The sequence below is a fragment of the Fundulus heteroclitus genome, unplaced genomic scaffold (assembly GCF_011125445.2).
Source record: "Fundulus heteroclitus isolate FHET01 unplaced genomic scaffold, MU-UCD_Fhet_4.1 scaffold_154, whole genome shotgun sequence".
Classification (NCBI taxonomy): domain Eukaryota; kingdom Metazoa; phylum Chordata; class Actinopteri; order Cyprinodontiformes; family Fundulidae; genus Fundulus; species Fundulus heteroclitus.
This window is the reverse complement of record NW_023396566.1, coordinates 43,432-54,703: the sequence shown is the minus strand read 5'-3', so window position 1 is coordinate 54,703 and position 11,272 is coordinate 43,432. Positions and strand designations below refer to the sequence as shown.

The following is an 11,272-nucleotide window of genomic DNA, read 5'->3' as shown; positions in this document are numbered from 1 at the left end:
CATCCAGAAAGCTTTCTCAATTCAAAAACTCTCTGGATGGGAACCTTTGGAAAAAAAAGTCCAGTTGTTTTGTTTTTAACTTTTTTTTTGGAATGATCATGACCTTGATGACTGAAAATCTTCACCAGCACAAGGTCCTGAGTTCAAATCCCAGCTGGGAGTCCTTCTGCACATGTTCCCCCAGTCACATGCAAGGGTTCTCTCTGGGTACTCCAGCTTCCTCCTACAGTCCAAAAACATGATTTTTGGGTTAATTGGTCTCTATAAATTGTCCTTACATGTGTGTCCATGTTGTCCTCTGATTCTGTCCAGTGACTGCTGGCGATAGGCTCCTCCTCCCAGTACCCTACATGGATGACGTGGTTCTGAGTGCAGCAGCGCTCCAGGTTTTATGTCGCAGATGACACATGTGGGTTCAGTCTGTGTGGATCCATTTTCACCACGGGAGCCTGCACTGTAAATCGTTCACAGCTCAGGTCATACACGTGAACACACTGTTCAGCCTCTTCTGTTTTCTCCCCTTCAGGAAATCACAGAAAGTTTAAAGAATCAGTAGAAATGTGCAGAACTTCTGTGCAGTAAATTATAAAAGCAGATTTTAACAGAAGACGCTGCTTGTTAGAAAACTCTTGCAACATCGACAGAAACAGTCTGGAGATCTAGTGAAGATCTTTACACCACCATGTTGTAGCTTTAACCTGTTGGAACATAAACAGATCATCACCAGACCGTTCCTGCATTGTTGAAGGAAGTTGCTCCTAGAGAACATGATGTTCAGAGTCAGAATCAGCTTTAATAGCCAGGTATAAAAAAAGGAGGAATTTAACTCTGGGTTTCCTGGGTAGGTGTGGCAGACAGGGACTACTTTGTGTCATATGGTAATTATAAACCTAGAATGAGTTTGTGGGTTCCTCAGGGTCAATTCCTGCGCCACTTTTATTGAACATCTGTATAATTTCCCCCAAACTAAGATTAAAGGATATAGCATCTTACACCAGATGTATGATGACACACAACTTTATATGTATGTGTCACTGCATAACCACAACCCACTGTGGTCACTGAGTCAGTGTCTTTGTGTTATCTGTGAGTGGACGGGTCAGAATTTCTTCTAGCTTAATCTAAAAAAAAAGTTGAGTTTTTGTCCCAGAAATACAAGGATGGAGATCTGTGCTAAACTAGAATCAATTAGGCTAAACACCACAGAGCAGGAAAGCAGTCCGGACTCAAATCTCAAATTTATCAGTCACATACAAATGCGTTACAGAATCAACTTGGTGTAATCTTAAAAACATTTCCAGAATAAAGAGTTTCCAGTCAAAAACGGGTTGGTGGTTTGCTTTCAGTGCTTGGATCACCGCAACAATGTCTTCATCTGTCTTTCGGGCCGCTGTAGCTCATCTACAATCCTGCTGCCAGAGTCCTGACCAAAAACAGGAAAATGGGTCAAATATATCAAACTATACATTTATAGGATCTGCTGTGAGCTGCTTATTTTCTGTAAAACCTAAATAACTCATGAGAACTGCGATCACATTCAGGCTCTGCAACAAGCTGCAGACGCTGACGGGGATTTTCATGAGGGGTAAATTCATGAAGCTTTTGCAAACGCTAAATGTGCTCAATCCAGAGTTTGCTTATCGATCTGATTTTTTAAATCAGTGATAGCACACAAAGTAAAATCTCCTCCTAAAATAACGCAGCCTGGTCTGAAAGAAGGTAATATGCATTTTTATTTAGGGGGAAGAAGTGTGTTTGGGATCATTGTTGCAGCCTGAACCTCCTACTGTGTCCAAGTTTCAACCGTAAAGCTGCAGGCTAGTGGACGAATGTTTAAATATTCAGGTAGTTACTCCAGCTGTTCCCACAGCATGATGCCCCCACCACCGTGTTTGGCTGTTGTTGCTCTTAGTCCTGAAAGCTTCACATTGACTCCTGCAGTGCTTGCTTAACTTATCAGAGAGATAACAAAGAAAACCAGACAAATCCAGCAGAAACAGTTTATGTTTGTCATCTATGTTTGCAGATTATGATCTGTTTCTGACAATACTTTATATAAAAACAACTACGGTCACGGGAATCAACCCATATGTGTCTAAACTGAACTTATTACTCAGCTTTGCTACGTTTAAGCTGTTCTGGGAACAAACGGTGTAAAGATTTCAAACATACTTTCTGTCTGGAACAAACAGATCTTGGTCTCATCTGACCAGCAGCATTTTCCCCAGGAGACATTTATGTTAATTCATTACTAAACAGTTTAGAGTTTACGCTTTTAGCATTGTTTGTTTTGAACATATAGCCGCCCATCCACTGTCTATACTTGCAGGGTCATGGAGGTCTGTTGCCCGTCTCCAGCAGTAACTGGACAGGATGGACACCTCACACCTTTAGAGCCACCAGATAACTTATAGTCATGTGTTTGGACTGGCCTGTTGAGGGGGATTTGAACCCAGGACCCTCTTGCTGCAAGGCAACTAACTAGTAAGTGCTCGAGTCTTCTCTGTTGGTTCGGGCTCCCCTGATGTTTCAGCAGTGTCCGGTTCATAAGAGGCTGAAGCTTTTTTTCCATCAATGTTTTTGTTATTTTCAACAATTATACATACCGTATAAGCAAATACAAGAACCATACCAAAAAAAACAAAAAAAACAACAACGAACACCCTCTCAGATGCAAATCTGCATTTGAAAACTTTTACACTTTTTTCAGCAAGAGACACAAACTGGTTACAAAGGCTCTGATATCAACCAGATTTCCAAGCTGGCATTATTTAATTGTCCTCGTCGTCTTCAGATAAGTCCATTCCTTCCACAAGAATCATAAAGGGTCTCCATATATTTTCAAATGAATCACCTTTTCCTTTTAGGAGATATGTTATACGTTCCAGGGGTAAAGTTGTCAACATTTGTCTGACCCAGTGCCTGATAGCTGGTGCTGCTGTTTTCTTCCAGAAAAGTGCAATTAGACGTTTAGATTGTAACAGACATATATCGATCAATAACTGTTCACACTTGGTATGTTTAATATTTTTGGGATATAAACCCAGAATGAAAAAACCTGGATCCAGAGGAATTTCCTTTGAAACAAGTTGTACTATAGTTTGCTTTATTTCTCTCCAAAAAATCCTAATTGCCCTGCATTCCCAGAAGCAATGAAACAGTGTACCCTTTTCGTCAGAGCATTTTGTGCATGTGTCTGGTATATCAAAATTATACCTGTTTAATTTAACTGGTGTAACATAAACTCGCATTAACCACTTATACTGTAGCAGCCTTAAGCGTGAATTGATTGTTTGAGGCTGAAGCTTTGGTTGTTTCTCAGCATCCTGATTCATCTCAGTTTCATCTGCAGTGGCAGCATCACAACTGCTTCCACATTCTTTAACTTTGACTCAGATCTGCAGCTAGATGGTTAAAACTTGGACAATGAAGCCAAAGACACATCAGGTTTAAGGATGGAGAAGGATAACATTAAGCTGCTGGGATTACTTTCCAGAAGCTCTCACTTCCTCTCTTTTTTGAAAAGCTGTGCCTTTAAAAAAGTGCTGCTGGAGGAGCAACTTGCTAAGAAGCATGTCGGTGAACATCAGTGGGCCTGTGTGTAAAATGTGTGGCTGTAGTTGGGGGTTAGGAGGTATTTTTAGCTGGTCCTGCCCCTCGCATCTATCAGCTGGTTATTGGCTCTCAGAGTGTTGGTATAAATTAGCAGAGCTGTCAGCAGCGTCTCCAGACAGATTATCACCGGTGGAAGGTGCCGTCGCCGTCCCTGCAGGAGGTCTTACATTTAGATTTCATTATGATCCGACAAACGGACTCAGCGTGGATGGGATCAGGACACTAAGCCAGAGAATGTGTGGTTCTGTGTTCCTGCAGGAGGTCTGAACCGGGCCGAAGATGTCCAGCGAGAAGAGTCCAGAGGTGTCGGGATGCGACGCCTCCATCATGAAGAACGTCTGGGAGATCCGAGTGAGGGAGCAAGGCCAGAGGATGCGTCTGGAGCAGGAACGTCTGGAGAAGAGCGCCCTGCCCACGTGAGACATCTTCAGCATCTGCTGATATGCTCCAGAAATGTTAAAACATGTTCCTATAAACCCAGATTATCACTTACGATCAACCTGGAGTTAATTTTTCTCACTATGCAGCGTTTTTTTAACTGACAAACTGTTTAACAGTCCAGAAACTTTGACAAATCTGTCCTCATCAGCGTGTTCTTAAAGCTGTTCTGAACAGAATGCACAGAAAGTCCTGCTGTCAGCTGAACATGCTGATAAACTCTGTGTCAGCTTGACACCCAAATGTTCGTCCACTTTGACATTTGCAGCTCTGACATCCAGACGCAGAGGCTGAAGTTTCATCCTGCAAACCTGGACGTATCGTATGATTTCTGACAAAAACTGCAGCCGACCTTCTCTGCACAGGGAACTTTATCCCCACCTAGAGTTGTTCTGGACAGAAAAGTGCTGCATAAGACAAAAAGCCAGGACGTTTGTTGGTATTTAGTGATCTTCCAGTGTTTATTTTACTAGAGATTATGAAAACTTCAGCAGCTGCAAGTCTTCCCCGTTTCTTTCTAATGTCCATCCAAACCTTTTAAAATGGTCTTGATGCAAAGTTTACTCAGGATTTCCTTTGAGTTTAGATGCTTTTCCCCTCAGTTTTAGTCCCTTAACAATCCCAACCCTGAACAGATTCTCATTACTGAGGAAACTCCTGACCTGAAGTGAGCTTGGTCATCGGTTCTGCTATAGTTCTGGAAGTCTCTCCAGGTTCTCTTTGGACTTTGGCCGCTTTTCTTTTACTGATTTTCAGTCCTCTCCTTAATTCTGATCATTTTTAGGTGCTGAACAAACCGTTGGTAGGAAGAGTCGTGTTGGAACCTCAGAGGTGTGATTATTATCTCCCTGTGGATCCTTCAGCCTGTTATTCACCCTTAGACCCTGTATGTCACCTGTTTAGCTTTCTGTTAGCAGTTGGGCTTTATATAAGTTAATTGTTCCGTTAGATCCCGTTTTATGATTTCCTTTTATTCCCTTCCTGTCAACACCAGGTTTAGATCTGTTAGATCCGGTTTATGTTGGGTTATGTCTTATTATTATTATTTCTGTAGTTCCATTATTTCTGTTTCTTAGATTAGTTGGGGATTTTCTCCATATCTGGTCCATTCTCTGTCCCCTGTAGTTCTGTTAATTGCCAACACCTGTCAGCTCATTATCCCTCCTTTCCTTCAGCCCATCGCTTCCCTCCATTCCTTCCCTTCTAAGTTCAGCTCACTCTGTCAGACTCATCATCTGGTCCTCCGTCTTCATCCATGGAAACTGTTCTGTTCCGGTTTTCCTGGGTTCTGTCCACCCTGTGAGCTTCCTTCGTTATTAAATCTTCATCAAACTCATCATGCGCCTCCAGAGCTCTTGTCTGTGCTTCGGTCTGGCTCCTGAAACCTTGACAATTCATTATTTTGAATAGATTCCCAACTCTATTTATTCTTATTATGAAAATGTCTCTCTTTTTTTTTCTTTTTTTACTTTTACCCAATTTTATTTCAACACCTGAGTATTTTTTTTTTAGATGTGTCTCATAAACCCATTAATCATTTTAGGAATAGTGAAAAGCCGTTTCATAAAGATACAGGGATCTTTAAATTCTTTCATCCAGGGAAGACAGATCATGCTTTATTACCATCTACCATAGAAAGTACTCCTGGATCAATGTGAGCTTCTGAGCTTTCTGTGTCTCTGCTCTGTCTTCTCTCACATAGAAAGTACTCCTGGATCAATGTGAGCTTCTGAGCTTTCTGTGTCTCTGCTCTGTCTTCTCTCACATAGAAAGTACTCCTGGGTCAATGTGAGCTTCTGTGCTTTCTGTGTCTCTGCTCTGTCTTCTCTAACATAGAAAGTACTCCTGGGTCAATGTGAGCTTCTGTGCTTTCTGTGTCTCTGCTCTGTCTTCTCTCACATAGAAAGTACTCCTGGGTCAATGTGAGCTTCTGTGCTTTCTGTGTCTCTGCTCTGTCTTCTCTAACATAGAAAGTACTCCTGGGTCAATGTGAGCTTCTGTGCTTTCTGTGTCTCTGCTCTGTCTTCTCTAACATAGAAAGTACTCCTGGGTCAATGTGAGCTTCTGAGCTTTCTGTGTCTCTGCTCTGTCTTCTCTAAGCCCCAGTGGGTGGAGGCAGATGAGCGTTCACACTGAGCCTGGTTCTGGTTCTGCTGGAGGTTCTCCTCCCTGTTAAAGGGGAGTTTTCCTCTCCACTGTCGCTTCATGCATGCTCAGTATGAGGGATTGCTGCAAAGCCATCAACAATGCAGACGACTGTCCACTGTGGCTCTACGCTCTTTCAGGAGGAGTGAATGCTGCTTGGAGAGACTTGATGCAACCTGCTGGGTTTCCTTAGAGAGGAAACTTTCTCACCAACCTGGAGGATCTGATGGAGTCTGACTTTGGAAAGAGCCTTGAGATGACATGATGTTAATTGGAGCTATAGAAATAAAATTGAATTGAAATTGTTATCAGCAGTCTGGCAGAAAAACACAATTTGTTTCCTTTTTCTAAATAAAACCTACGAGAAATCCCAAAGTTAACACTGTTTACAGTCTAAACCAACAGGGGGATTTTCAGCTCTCAGGTCCTGTGTTAGGTCTTTGCTGGATTATTTTCCTGTTTTCCAATCCCAAGACATTTAAATACTGTTGGTCTGCTGCAGACTCCACTACTTTTTACTGCATCCTGCTCAAAAGGCGGCCATCGTCAGCTACTGGACCGAAGACGCCTGAGAAAGCCGCCGAAGTCCAAAGAAACACTTTGAGAGGCGTTCAAAAAGACTGGAGGACTGCTTTGATCAGAAAGCCTCAAAGATTACATGGAAAATCTGGCCACTGGGTCAGGAAATACATAGAAATTAAAGACAGTTTGAAAAAATAATATCAAACACGTTTTAATGAACAGAAATTATAGACTTTAAACTCAACATAGACAGCTTCACTTCTACCTTCTTTCTCCTGAAATTGTTTTAATATTTGCATTAAATGTTTTTAGAATGATTTTGTATTATATATTTTTTTTAAATGTAACTTTTAACCAGATTAAAAAAATCCATTGCGTTCAAGACCTATTTCAAAATGATATATCTATCTATCTATCTATCTATCTATCTATCTATCTATCTATCTATCTATCTATCTATCTATCAGTCCAAGTGGGAGTCTTGATCCAGTGTCTTTTTTTTTATGGCGGCTGTATTTTCTCCACCTGTTTTTTTGAAATGATTCTTTAGGAGTTAACATCTCAGTAACATCATGACGATGAAGAGCTCAGGGTGTCCGGAGCAGGAAACCCGATCCGCCAGAACAGTAAAGGTCACCAGTTAGCTTTGCCACCAGATCTCCACAGTAGAAACCCGTCCAAGAATGCATTCCTCGCCTCGACTCCCAGAGCGGCCTGGAGAGCCGAACAGATTTAGCGGGACGTGTAATGAATACTTGGACACAACACAACGATTTATGGTGCACACTGAGCACACTGGCTATTTCTGCTGGTTTCATACCTGTACTTCCTGCTTTTACTGTAACCAGTCTGTAGTGGGGATGCAGAACGAAAGTGGCCTTTTCAACATGCTTACACACATGGGCTCTGTCCAAATTTAACTCTTACCTTTTCAAACCTTCTCTGTCCTGTAGCGCAGAAGACAGGACAGATTTTCTGTAAATGAAATGAAAAACATTGTTGTGTTGTTTAAGAGCTGTCAGATGGGATCTTTACTGTAGGAGTAAAGGTACAATTACATTACCTCACCCTCCAAAGGCTGTCCTCACAGCCCTGGATATTAACTAAACAGATATACCCTGATGTGGTCACATCTCTGGATTTACTCCAGGACAAGAAATACAGCACTATCCCTACACCTTGCAGATTTTCTGGAACTTGCAATTGATTTCTGTGTTGGTTGGAAAAACAATAACCTCTGAAAAACCAACCAAAACAGCACAGCCGCCACATAGATCTCAGATTGTCGGGAGTGTCCAAGAAGCTCCAGGAAGTAGGAAGCTTTTCAGGAGAAATCCTCCAAACAAGAACTACAGAACCCTAAGTTGATTCCGAAAAAGGAGTTTAGAAGCTGGACCTATCAGCATCCGCCAACAAAATGTATACTCGTGACAAAATGTTTGAACTGCAGGCTTAACAAATCAATCTCAATAAATTAAGGACCCAGCACTGCAAAAAATAACTGTTTTATAAACTTTTATAGCTTTTTTCTCTCCTTTTTGTTTGCACAGCATCAACAAGGACTGGGCGGATCGAATGACTGCCAAGATGGGAAAATATAAAAGAGTGGAGAGGAAAGCTAAGCCGTCCGATGGCCAAACAGACGACGATGTCTGGAAGAGCAAGCAACCACCGGTTCCTCAGGCTGCTCCTCCTGGTAGAGGGTCCGGTCCCCTTGGCAGACCCGGGTTACCGGCAAGAAGCTCATCTGCTCCAAACCTCAAGGACAAAAAAGGGCAAGACAAGAGCATCAGCAGACTACAGTTACTCATGTCCATCACCAAAACTCAGCCTTCGCCTCTGGTGTGGGGTAAGGCTTGGAAGTTCAACAAGTCCTTACCGTCACCAGCAGAGGGCAGTAGTGGCAGTTCAGACTGGGGGCAGTGCTGGATGTTTGCCCGCTATCAACCTCACACAGAAGAAGGGAAGCCTTGGCCAAACGAGCCCAACCTGGTGGATCCTCAAAGCTATCTCCTCTGGAGAAAAGCCAATTACAGGTTGGTTGAATCGCAGGAGCTGCACCTGAATCTGCCCGCTGAAGAATGGGAAACATCCTGGAAAAGATTTGAGAAAATCAAGAAGGATTCGGCTGACAACGACAAAAAATTGACCAAACATGGATTCTTCGCCTCACTGGTGGAAACCCAACACCAAAATGAAATCTTAAGCTCATCAGAGTGGAGCGATTCATGGTTGTCCACCAAGCCAGCCGACCAGCAGGGTTTCAGTGCTGCTCCAAATGAAGGTTTATTGGATGCTACTGTTATTGAAAACAAAGACAAGGGAAGAGAAATTAGACCAGAATGGGAGGAATGTTGGAGGCTTCTGAACCACCATGGCAGGCTTCCTCACCCCCAAAAAGCTCACAGCCCAGAGTGGGCCAGTTCATGGAGAACAGCAGCAGCTGCCTTCAACACCAACCAGAGCTCCTCCCAGAACCAAGATCACGGCCAAAGCTTTGAAGATGACACCCAGCAGATGAATGGTTTTCAAAAAATCCCCTATGCATCTCACAAGAGAGATCTTCAGTTCTCCGATAACTTTGAAGCAATTAACGACTGGAACAAGTCATGGGAGATACCAAGGAACAACTCAAAACCTTGTGCTGAGATAGATAAAGTCCTTAAAGCCTTACCTCCAAAGATGGACGTTGAGACTGAAAGGGTGGAGAAGATGCCTCGGGTCGATTACTCAGCTGAGAAAGTAGACTCTCAGTACCAGAAACTAAAACATGATGTGATTCATCAGACAAAGAAAGAACTCCCCCAGTCAAAGCTGCTTCTTCTGAAGCACCTCCAGAAAATACTGCCACCTTCAGAATGGAGGGACTCCTGGAAAGTAATAAAACACAGAATGAGGCTGGAGAGGAGGAGGTACAAACTGGATCCTCTGAGGCCCTTCAGAGAGTCTGAGCCCGATGACTCGGAATGGAGAGACTCCTGGAGGTTTAGCTGTCTGCCTCTGAGTCAGAACCCTGAGCTGTGGCAGCAAGGTTGGTCCACCACAACACAAATCCGGGTGAACTGGGAGAGGCACCAGAGTGAGGTTTCAATGGAAGAATTCCCTAAAAATGGCCCAGCAAGTGAGCGGGTTTGGGGAGAATCCTGGAAATTCTCAAGGTACCAGCATAAATCAGAACCTGCTCAAGGCAAGGAACAAGTCAACAAAGGGAAGTCAAGTGTCCCTCATACCTCAGGGGAACAGGAAAGTCATACCAGGTCCATATCAGATTGGCAAAATGCCTGGATGGTCACAGAAACTCAGTGGAGTCATGACAAACCATCGTTTGCTCAGTGGAGGGAAGCCTGGAAGTGGTCTATCTACCACACACCACACTGGACTGGACAGGTACCTACAGCGAGCTGGGTGGATGAATCCACTGAAATCCAACACCCAAAAAGTAGAATTTCCTTTAAAGGAGCTAGAATGAGCCGTTCCTTTGACAGCAAGATATTTGGCCAAAGATACCCCGAGAAAGAGTGGAGCTGTTCATGGAGCGCCGCTTCATGTCTGAGCAATCAACCAAGCCAGAGAAGTTCATCTCAGCAGCAGCATCCCGCCGCGAGCGAATATGGATGTAAGTGGGGGAGATCTTTCAGGCTCGCCAACCCAATGCCTCAACTGGATCAACCCTGGACGGAATCTTCCCAGAATCCTGGTTACCACCCAGTTTTATGGTCAAGAGGAAATAAGATACAAAACAACAATAAATCCAACCTAAACAAAAACTTTGCCCCGGCCACATTCTGGGCAAACTCCTGCCAGTTCCTGCAGAACCCCAACGCTAAGTCTAATAACAAACGTAGGTCTAAAGACACCAATGATCCAAGGGTGATTTTAACCACAAAGATCAAAGCAAGGAAGCATTTATTCCTTGGCATGGAGAAGGAGAAGCAATCTGAGAGGAAGTGGGCAGGATGCCACCTCCTGGGTAAAACCCAACCTCGTCCTAAGAAAGGCCGTGGTTCAAGCAATAAGCTTAAATCTGAAAACAGTGTCCACAAGAAGTTCCTGGAGGAATGGGGAGAGTCTTGGAGGTTTTTGGTTCGTCCTGAAAGCCTGAAAAAACAGATAAGCTTTAAGCCACTCTTGGGTTGGGATGAATCCTGGAAGTTCCTCCTTCCACCATACTGAGCTAAAGACAAAGAAAAACAACCGCTCCAACAAATTATGGTGATATTAGGCACCCATGAAACACTTATTTTGCTCATAAAATGGGAATGTCTATTTTGATAGGAAGCTAAGAGCAGCAATAGAGGGTCTGTTTCAGACAAATATATAAGAACAATGTAGCTTTTAATAACTGCTGACGAGTAAGGCAAGAGGATGATGGAGAAGGATGTTAGTTGGAGACCTGTAAGTGTAGTTTTGTATTTTACAAATTTAATATTGTAATACTTTGAGAAAGAGAAAGCACAGATTGTTCATGAAGGTACACATCACTGTCTGATGTAGGAATAGGAAGTGAATGTAGCCTAATAACTGTCTCCTGATTAAATGAATAAAAAACAAT

The 11,272-nt window shown here is 43.1% G+C and overlaps 1 long non-coding RNA gene across 1 annotated transcript; it reads left to right on the top strand.

Moving 5' to 3' along the window:
• Window positions 1-3,663: 3,663 nt before the first annotated feature.
• LOC118556271 lies at window positions 3,664-8,357 on the top strand. Its single transcript, XR_004928455.1, has 3 exons — window positions 3,664-3,775; window positions 3,874-4,031; window positions 8,271-8,357. It is a non-coding gene; the product is annotated as an uncharacterized LOC118556271 (long non-coding RNA).
• Window positions 8,358-11,272: the final 2,915 nt, after the last annotated feature.